This window comes from Anopheles coustani, unplaced genomic scaffold, assembly GCF_943734705.1.
Source record: "Anopheles coustani unplaced genomic scaffold, idAnoCousDA_361_x.2 scaffold_39_ctg1, whole genome shotgun sequence".
Classification (NCBI taxonomy): domain Eukaryota; kingdom Metazoa; phylum Arthropoda; class Insecta; order Diptera; family Culicidae; genus Anopheles; species Anopheles coustani.
The window spans coordinates 333,493-343,597 of record NW_026525420.1 but is presented as its reverse complement, the minus strand read 5'-3'; positions in this window follow the sequence as shown (position 1 = coordinate 343,597).

The window sequence follows — 10,105 nt, the reverse complement described above, 5'->3', positions numbered from 1 at the left end:
CTGACCCCCATGTCGAGAGTACCCCGTTAAATTTCCTTTCTTTTGGTACCTACGGCGTCCTTTTATCTCTTCTAGTTTTCGAGCTATTCACGTTTAAAGTTGGAGGTTTTTTCAGAAAAGAGCATTTTCGTAGTTTTGGTCCGAATTTAGCTATCGAGCTAGGCATTTCTCTAAGCACTTCGCCTAGCTATTTTGGTCTTTTTGAAGGCATCCAACGAGCATCTTCGGTATTTCCAAGTACTTGGGAATGATTTTCAAGCAACTCCAAAGCACATTTTCGGTCTTTCCAAGCACTGGGGAATGATTTTCAAGCACCTCCAAAGTACATTTTCGGTGTTTCCAAGTACTTGGGAGTGATTTTTGAGCTTGTTGCTATATATATTTCTGGTCTACATGTAAGTATATACACAGCTTACTTATTTAAGTACTTCGTTGGGAAGAAAATTATTGAAACCTGCAATTTTGCTATGAAAAAACGTCAAAAAATGCCCATCTTTGAACGCTCCTAACTTTTTTGTCTTTCGTCCTACGTTAAATCTGAACCCCATGTCGAGAGTACCCCGCTAAATTTCCTTTCTTTTGGTAACTACGGCGTCCTTTTATCTCTTCTAGTTTTCGAGCTATTCACGTTTAAAGTTGGAGGTTTTTTCAGAAAAGAGCATTTTCGTAGTTTTGGTCCGAATTTAGCTATCGAGCTAGGCATTTCTCTTAGCACTTCGCCTAGCTATTTTGGTCTTTTTGAAGGCATCCAACGAGCATCTTCGGTGTTTCCAAGTACTTGGGAATGATTTTCAAGCAACTCCAAAGCACATTTTCGGTCTTTCCAAGTATTGGGGAATGATTTTCAAGCATCTCCAAAGTACATTTTCGGTGTTTCCAAGTACTTGGGAGTGGTTTTTGAGCTTGTTGCTATGTTTATTTCTGGTCTACATGGAAATATATACACAGCTTACTTATTTAAGTACTTCGTTTGGAAGAAAATTATTGAAACCTGCATATTTTGCTATGAAAAAACGTCAAAAAATGCCCATCTTTGAACGCTCATAACTTTTTTGTCTTTCGTCCTACGTTAAATCTGACCCCCATGTCGAGAGTACCCCGTTAAATTTCCTTTCTTTTGGTACCTACGGCGTCCTTTTATCTCTTCTAGTTTTCGAGCTATTCACGTTTAAAGTTGGAGGTTTTTTCAGAAAAGAGCATTTTCGTAGTTTTGGTCCGAATTTAGCTATCGAGCTAGGCATTTCTCTAAGCACTTCGCCTAGCTATTTTGGTCTTTTTGTAGGCATCCAACGAGCATCTTCGGTATTTCCAAGTACGTGGGAGCGATTTTCAAGCATCTCCAAAGCACATTTTCGGTCTTTCCAAGCACTGGGGAATGATTTTCAAGCACCTCCAAAGTACATTTTCGGTGTTTCCAAGTACTTGGGAGTGATTTTTGAGCTTGTTGCTATATGTATTTGTTGTCTACATGTAAGTATATACACAGCTTACTTATTTAAGTACTTCGTTTGGAAGAAAATTATTGAAACCTGCAATTTTGCTATGAAAAAACGTCAAAAAATGCCCATCTTTGAACGCTCATAACTTTTTTGTCTTTCGTCCTACGTTAAATCTGACCCCCATGTCGAGAGTACCCCGTTAAATTTCCTTTCTTTTGGTACCTACGGCGTCCTTTTATCTCTTCTAGTTTTCGAGCTATTCACGTTTAAAGTTGGAGGTTTTTTCAGAAAAGAGCATTTTCGTAGTTTTGGTCCGAATTTAGCTATCGAGCTAGGCAATTCTCTAAGCACTTCGCCTAGCTATTTTGGTCTTTTTGAAGGCATCCAACGAGCATCTTCGGTATTTCCAAGTACTTGGGAATGATTTTCAAGCATCTCCAAAGCACATTTTCGGTCTTTCCAAGCACTGGGGAATGATTTTCAAGCACCTCCAAAGTACATTTTCGGTGTTTCCAAGTACTTGGGAGTGATTTTTGAGCTTGTTGCTATATATATTTCTGGTCTACATGTAAGTATATACACAGCTTACTTATTTAAGTACTTCGTTGGGAAGAAAATTATTGAAACCTGCAATTTTGCTATGAAAAAACGTCAAAAAATGCCCATCTTTGAACGCTCATAACTTTTTTGTCTTTCGTCCTACGTTAAATCTGAACCCCATGTCGAGAGTACCCCGTTAAATTTCCTTTCTTTTGGTACCTACGGCGTCCTTTTATCTCTTCTAGTTTTCGAGCTATTCACGTTTAAAGTTGGAGGTTTTTTCAGAAAAGAGCATTTTCGTAGTTTTGGTCCGAATTTAGCTATCGAGCTAGGCATTTCTCTTAGTACTTCGCCTAGCTATTTTGGTCTTTTTCAAGGCATCCAACGAGCATCTTCGGTGTTTCCAAGTACTTGGGAATGATTTTCAAGCATCTCCAAAGCACATTTTCGGTCTTTCCAAGCACTGGGGAATGATTTTCAAGCACCTCCAAAGTACATTTTCGGTGTTTCCAAGTACTTGGGAGTGATTTTTGAGCTTGTTGCTATATATATTTCTGGTCTACATGTAAGTATATACACAGCTTACTTATTTAAGTACTTCGTTGGGAAGATAATTATTGAAACCTGCAATTTTGCTATGAAAAAACGTCAAAAAATGCCCATCTTTGAACGCTCATAACTTTTTTGTCTTTCGTCCTACGTTAAATCTGACCCCCATGTCGAGAGTACCCCGTTAAATTTCCTTTCTTTTGGTACCTACGGCGTCCTTTTATCTCTTCTAGTTTTCGAGCTATTCACGTTTAAAGTTGGAGGTTTTTTCAGAAAAGAGCATTTTCGTAGTTTTGGTCCGAATTTAGCTATCGAGCTAGGCATTTCTCTTAGCACTTCGCCTAGCTATTTTGGTCTTTTTGAAGGCATCCAACGAGCATCTTCGGTATTTCCAAGTACTTGGGAATGATTTTCAGGCATCTCCAAAGCACATTTTCGGCCTTTCCAAGCACTGGGAATGACTTTCAAGCACCTTAAAAGTACATTTTCGGTGTTTCCAAGTACTTGGGAGTGATTTTTGAGCTTGTTGCTATATATATTTCTGGTCTACATGTAAGTATATACACAGCTTACTTATTTAAGTACTTCGTTGGGAAGAAAATTATTGAAACCTGCAATTTTGCTATGAAAAAACGTCAAAAAATGCCCATCTTTGAACGCTCCTAACTTTTTTGTCTTTCGTCCTACGTTAAATCTGACCCCCATGTCGAGAGTACCCCGTTAAATTTCCTTTCTTTTGGTACCTACGGCGTCCTTTTATCTCTTCTAGTTTTCGAGCTATTCACGTTTAAAGTTGGAGGTTTTTTTCAGAAAAGAGCATTTTCGTAGTTTTGGTCCGAATTTAGCTATCGAGCTAGGCATTTCTCTTAGCACTTCGCCTAGCTATTTTGGTCTTTTTGAAGGCATCCAACGAGCATCTTCGGTATTTCCAAGTACTTGGGAATGATTTTCAGGCATCTCCAAAGCACATTTTCGGTCTTTCCAAGCACTGGGGAATGATTTTCAAGCACCTCCAAAGTACATTTTCGGTGTTTCCAAGTACTTGGGAGTGATTTTTGAGCTTGTTGCTATATATATTTCTGGTCTACATGTAAGTATATACACAGCTTACTTATTTAAGTACTTCGTTGGGAAGATAATTATTGAAACCTGCAATTTTGCTATGAAAAAACGTCAAAAAATGCCCATCTTTGAACGCTCATAACTTTTTTGTCTTTCGTCCTACGTTAAATCTGACCCCCATGTCGAGAGTACCCCGTTAAATTTCCTTTCTTTTGGTACCTACGGCGTCCTTTTATCTCTTCTAGTTTTCGAGCTATTCACGTTTAAAGTTGGAGGTTTTTTCAGAAAAGAGCATTTTCGTAGTTTTGGTCCGAATTTAGCTATCGAGCTAGGCATTTCTCTTAGTACTTCGCCTAGCTATTTTGGTCTTTTTCAAGGCATCCAACGAGCATCTTCGGTGTTTCCAAGTACTTGGGAATGATTTTCAAGCATCTCCAAAGCACATTTTCGGTCTTTCCAAGCACTGGGGAATGATTTTCAAGCACCTCCAAAGTACATTTTCGGTGTTTCCAAGTACTTGGGAGTGATTTTTGAGCTTGTTGCTATATATATTTCTGGTCTACATGTAAGTATATACACAGCTTACTTATTTAAGTACTTCGTTGGGAAGATAATTATTGAAACCTGCAATTTTGCTATGAAAAAACGTCAAAAAATGCCCATCTTTGAACGCTCATAACTTTTTTGTCTTTCGTCCTACGTTAAATCTGACCCCCATGTCGAGAGTACCCCGTTAAATTTCCTTTCTTTTGGTACCTACGGCGTCCTTTTATCTCTTCTAGTTTTCGAGCTATTCACGTTTAAAGTTGGAGGTTTTTTCAGAAAAGAGCATTTTCGTAGTTTTGGTCCGAATTTAGCTATCGAGCTAGGCATTTCTCTTAGCACTTCGCCTAGCTATTTTGGTCTTTTTGAAGGCATCCAACGAGCATCTTCGGTATTTCCAAGTACTTGGGAATGATTTTCAGGCATCTCCAAAGCACATTTTCGGTCTTTCCAAGCACTGGGGAATGACTTTCAAGCACCTTAAAAGTACATTTTCGGTGTTTCCAAGTACTTGGGAGTGATTTTTGAGCTTGTTGCTATATATATTTCTGGTCTACATGTAAGTATATACACAGCTTACTTATTTAAGTACTTCGTTGGGAAGAAAATTATTGAAACCTGCAATTTTGCTATGAAAAAACGTCAAAAAATGCCCATCTTTGAACGCTCCTAACTTTTTTGTCTTTCGTCCTACGTTAAATCTGAACCCCATGTCGAGAGTACCCCGTTAAATTTCCTTTCTTTTGGTACCTACGGCGTCCTTTTATCTCTTCTAGTTTTCGAGCTATTCACGTTTAAAGTTGGAGGTTTTTTCAGAAAAGAGCATTTTCGTAGTTTTGGTCCGAATTTAGCTATCGAGCTAGGCATTTCTCTTAGCACTTCGCCTAGCTATTTTGGTCTTTTTGAAGGCATCCAACGAGCATCTTCGGTATTTCCAAGTACTTGGGAATGATTTTCAGGCATCTCCAAAGCACATTTTCGGTCTTTCCAAGCACTGGGGAATGATTTTCAAGCACCTCCAAAGTACATTTTCGGTGTTTCCAAGTACTTGGGAGTGATTTTTGAGCTTGTTGCTATATATATTTCTGGTCTACATGTAAGTATATACACAGCTTACTTATTTAAGTACTTCGTTGGGAAGATAATTATTGAAACCTGCAATTTTGCTATGAAAAAACGTCAAAAAATGCCCATCTTTGAACGCTCATAACTTTTTTGTCTTTCGTCCTACGTTAAATCTGACCCCCATGTCGAGAGTACCCCGTTAAATTTCCTTTCTTTTGGTACCTACGGCGTCCTTTTATCTCTTCTAGTTTTCGAGCTATTCACGTTTAAAGTTGGAGGTTTTTTCAGAAAAGAGCATTTTCGTAGTTTTGGTCCGAATTTAGCTATCGAGCTAGGCATTTCTCTTAGTACTTCGCCTAGCTATTTTGGTCTTTTTCAAGGCATCCAACGAGCATCTTCGGTGTTTCCAAGTACTTGGGAATGATTTTCAAGCATCTCCAAAGCACATTTTCGGTCTTTCCAAGCACTGGGGAATGATTTTCAAGCACCTCCAAAGTACATTTTCGGTGTTTCCAAGTACTTGGGAGTGATTTTTGAGCTTGTTGCTATATATATTTCTGGTCTAACATGTAAGTATATACACAGCTTACTTATTTAAGTACTTCGTTGGGAAGATAATTATTGAAACCTGCAATTTTGCTATGAAAAAACGTCAAAAAATGCCCATCTTTGAACGCTCATAACTTTTTTGTCTTTCGTCCTACGTTAAATCTGACCCCCATGTCGAGAGTACCCCGTTAAATTTCCTTTCTTTTGGTACCTACGGCGTCCTTTTATCTCTTCTAGTTTTCGAGCTATTCACGTTTAAAGTTGGAGGTTTTTTCAGAAAAGAGCATTTTCGTAGTTTTGGTCCGAATTTAGCTATCGAGCTAGGCATTTCTCTAAGCACTTCGCCTAGCTATTTTGGTCTTTTTGAAGGCATCCAACGAGCATCTTCGGTATTTCCAAGTACTTGGGAATGATTTTCAAGCAACTCCAAAGCACATTTTCGGTCTTTCCAAGCACTGGGGAATGATTTTCAAGCACCTCCAAAGTACATTTTCGGTGTTTCCAAGTACTTGGGAGTGATTTTTGAGCTTGTTGCTATATATATTTCTGGTCTACATGTAAGTATATACACAGCTTACTTATTTAAGTACTTCGTTGGGAAGAAAATTATTGAAACCTGCAATTTTGCTATGAAAAAACGTCAAAAAATGCCCATCTTTGAACGCTCCTAACTTTTTTGTCTTTCGTCCTACGTTAAATCTGAACCCCATGTCGAGAGTACCCCGCTAAATTTCCTTTCTTTTGGTAACTACGGCGTCCTTTTATCTCTTCTAGTTTTCGAGCTATTCACGTTTAAAGTTGGAGGTTTTTTCAGAAAAGAGCATTTTCGTAGTTTTGGTCCGAATTTAGCTATCGAGCTAGGCATTTCTCTTAGCACTTCGCCTAGCTATTTTGGTCTTTTTGAAGGCATCCAACGAGCATCTTCGGTGTTTCCAAGTACTTGGGAATGATTTTCAAGCAACTCCAAAGCACATTTTCGGTCTTTCCAAGTATTGGGGAATGATTTTCAAGCATCTCCAAAGTACATTTTCGGTGTTTCCAAGTACTTGGGAGTGGTTTTTGAGCTTGTTGCTATGTTTATTTCTGGTCTACATGGAAATATATACACAGCTTACTTATTTAAGTACTTCGTTTGGAAGAAAATTATTGAAACCTGCATATTTTGCTATGAAAAAAACGTCAAAAAATGCCCATCTTTGAACGCTCATAACTTTTTTGTCTTTCGTCCTACGTTAAATCTGACCCCCATGTCGAGAGTACCCCGTTAAATTTCCTTTCTTTTGGTACCTACGGCGTCCTTTTATCTCTTCTAGTTTTCGAGCTATTCACGTTTAAAGTTGGAGGTTTTTTCAGAAAAGAGCATTTTCGTAGTTTTGGTCCGAATTTAGCTATCGAGCTAGGCATTTCTCTAAGCACTTCGCCTAGCTATTTTGGTCTTTTTGTAGGCATCCAACGAGCATCTTCGGTATTTCCAAGTACGTGGGAGCGATTTTCAAGCATCTCCAAAGCACATTTTCGGTCTTTCCAAGCACTGGGGAATGATTTTCAAGCACCTCCAAAGTACATTTTCGGTGTTTCCAAGTACTTGGGAGTGATTTTTGAGCTTGTTGCTATATGTATTTGTTGTCTACATGTAAGTATATACACAGCTTACTTATTTAAGTACTTCGTTTGGAAGAAAATTATTGAAACCTGCAATTTTGCTATGAAAAAAACGTCAAAAAATGCCCATCTTTGAACGCTCATAACTTTTTTGTCTTTCGTCCTACGTTAAATCTGACCCCCATGTCGAGAGTACCCCGTTAAATTTCCTTTCTTTTGGTACCTACGGCGTCCTTTTATCTCTTCTAGTTTTCGAGCTATTCACGTTTAAAGTTGGAGGTTTTTTCAGAAAAGAGCATTTTCGTAGTTTTGGTCCGAATTTAGCTATCGAGCTAGGCATTTCTCTAAGCACTTCGCCTAGCTATTTTGGTCTTTTTGAAGGCATCCAACGAGCATCTTCGGTATTTCCAAGTACTTGGGAATGATTTTCAAGCATCTCCAAAGCACATTTTCGGTCTTTCCAAGCACTGGGGAATGATTTTCAAGCACCTCCAAAGTACATTTTCGGTGTTTCCAAGTACTTGGGAGTGATTTTTGAGCTTGTTGCTATATATATTTCTGGTCTACATGTAAGTATATACACAGCTTACTTATTTAAGTACTTCGTTGGGAAGAAAATTATTGAAACCTGCAATTTTGCTATGAAAAAACGTCAAAAAATGCCCATCTTTGAACGCTCATAACTTTTTTGTCTTTCGTCCTACGTTAAATCTGAACCCCATGTCGAGAGTACCCCGTTAAATTTCCTTTCTTTTGGTACCTACGGCGTCCTTTTATCTCTTCTAGTTTTCGAGCTATTCACGTTTAAAGTTGGAGGTTTTTTCAGAAAAGAGCATTTTCGTAGTTTTGGTCCGAATTTAGCTATCGAGCTAGGCATTTCTCTTAGTACTTCGCCTAGCTATTTTGGTCTTTTTCAAGGCATCCAACGAGCATCTTCGGTGTTTCCAAGTACTTGGGAATGATTTTCAAGCATCTCCAAAGCACATTTTCGGTCTTTCCAAGCACTGGGGAATGATTTTCAAGCACCTCCAAAGTACATTTTCGGTGTTTCCAAGTACTTGGGAGTGATTTTTGAGCTTGTTGCTATATATATTTCTGGTCTACATGTAAGTATATACACAGCTTACTTATTTAAGTACTTCGTTGGGAAGATAATTATTGAAACCTGCAATTTTGCTATGAAAAAACGTCAAAAAATGCCCATCTTTGAACGCTCATAACTTTTTTGTCTTTCGTCCTACGTTAAATCTGACCCCCATGTCGAGAGTACCCCGTTAAATTTCCTTTCTTTTGGTACCTACGGCGTCCTTTTATCTCTTCTAGTTTTCGAGCTATTCACGTTTAAAGTTGGAGGTTTTTTCAGAAAAGAGCATTTTCGTAGTTTTGGTCCGAATTTAGCTATCGAGCTAGGCATTTCTCTTAGCACTTCGCCTAGCTATTTTGGTCTTTTTGAAGGCATCCAACGAGCATCTTCGGTATTTCCAAGTACTTGGGAATGATTTTCAGGCATCTCCAAAGCACATTTTCGGTCTTTCCAAGCACTGGGGAATGACTTTCAAGCACCTTAAAAGTACATTTTCGGTGTTTCCAAGTACTTGGGAGTGATTTTTGAGCTTGTTGCTATATATATTTCTGGTCTACATGTAAGTATATACACAGCTTACTTATTTAAGTACTTCGTTGGGAAGAAAATTATTGAAACCTGCAATTTTGCTATGAAAAAACGTCAAAAAATGCCCATCTTTGAACGCTCCTAACTTTTTTGTCTTTCGTCCTACGTTAAATCTGAACCCCATGTCGAGAGTACCCCGTTAAATTTCCTTTCTTTTGGTACCTACGGCGTCCTTTTATCTCTTCTAGTTTTCGAGCTATTCACGTTTAAAGTTGGAGGTTTTTTCAGAAAAGAGCATTTTCGTAGTTTTGGTCCGAATTTAGCTATCGAGCTAGGCATTTCTCTTAGCACTTCGCCTAGCTATTTTGGTCTTTTTGAAGGCATCCAACGAGCATCTTCGGTATTTCCAAGTACTTGGGAATGATTTACAGGCATCTCCAAAGCACATTTTCGGTCTTTCCAAGCACTGGGGAATGATTTTCAAGCACCTCTAAAGTACATTTTCGGTGTTTTCAAGTACTTGGGAGTGATTTTTGAGCTTGTTGCTATATATATTTCTGGTCTACATGTAAGTATATACACAGCTTACTTATTTAAGTACTTCGTTGGAAGATAATTATTGAAACCTGCAATTTTGCTATGAAAAAACGTCAAAAAATGCCCATCTTTGAACGCTCATAACTTTTTTGTCTTTCGTCCTACGTTAAATCTGACCCCCATGTCGAGAGTACCCCGTTAAATTTCCTTTCTTTTGGTACCTACGGCGTCCTTTTATCTCTTCTAGTTTTCGAGCTATTCACGTTTAAAGTTGGAGGTTTTTTCAGAAAAGAGCATTTTCGTAGTTTTGGTCCGAATTTTCAGCTACGGAGCTAGGCATTTCTCTAAGCACTTCGCCTAGCTATTTTGGTCTTTTTGAAGGCATCCAACGAGCATCTTCGGTGTTTCCAAGTACTTGGGAATGATTTTCAGGCATCTCCAAAGCACATTTTCGGTCTTTCCAAGCACTGGGGAATGATTTTCAAGCACCTCCAAAGTACATTTTCGGTGTTTCCAAGTACTTGGGAGTGATTTTTGAGCTTGTTGCTATACATTTTTCTGGTCTACATGTAAGTATATACACAGCTTACTTATTTAAGTACTTCGT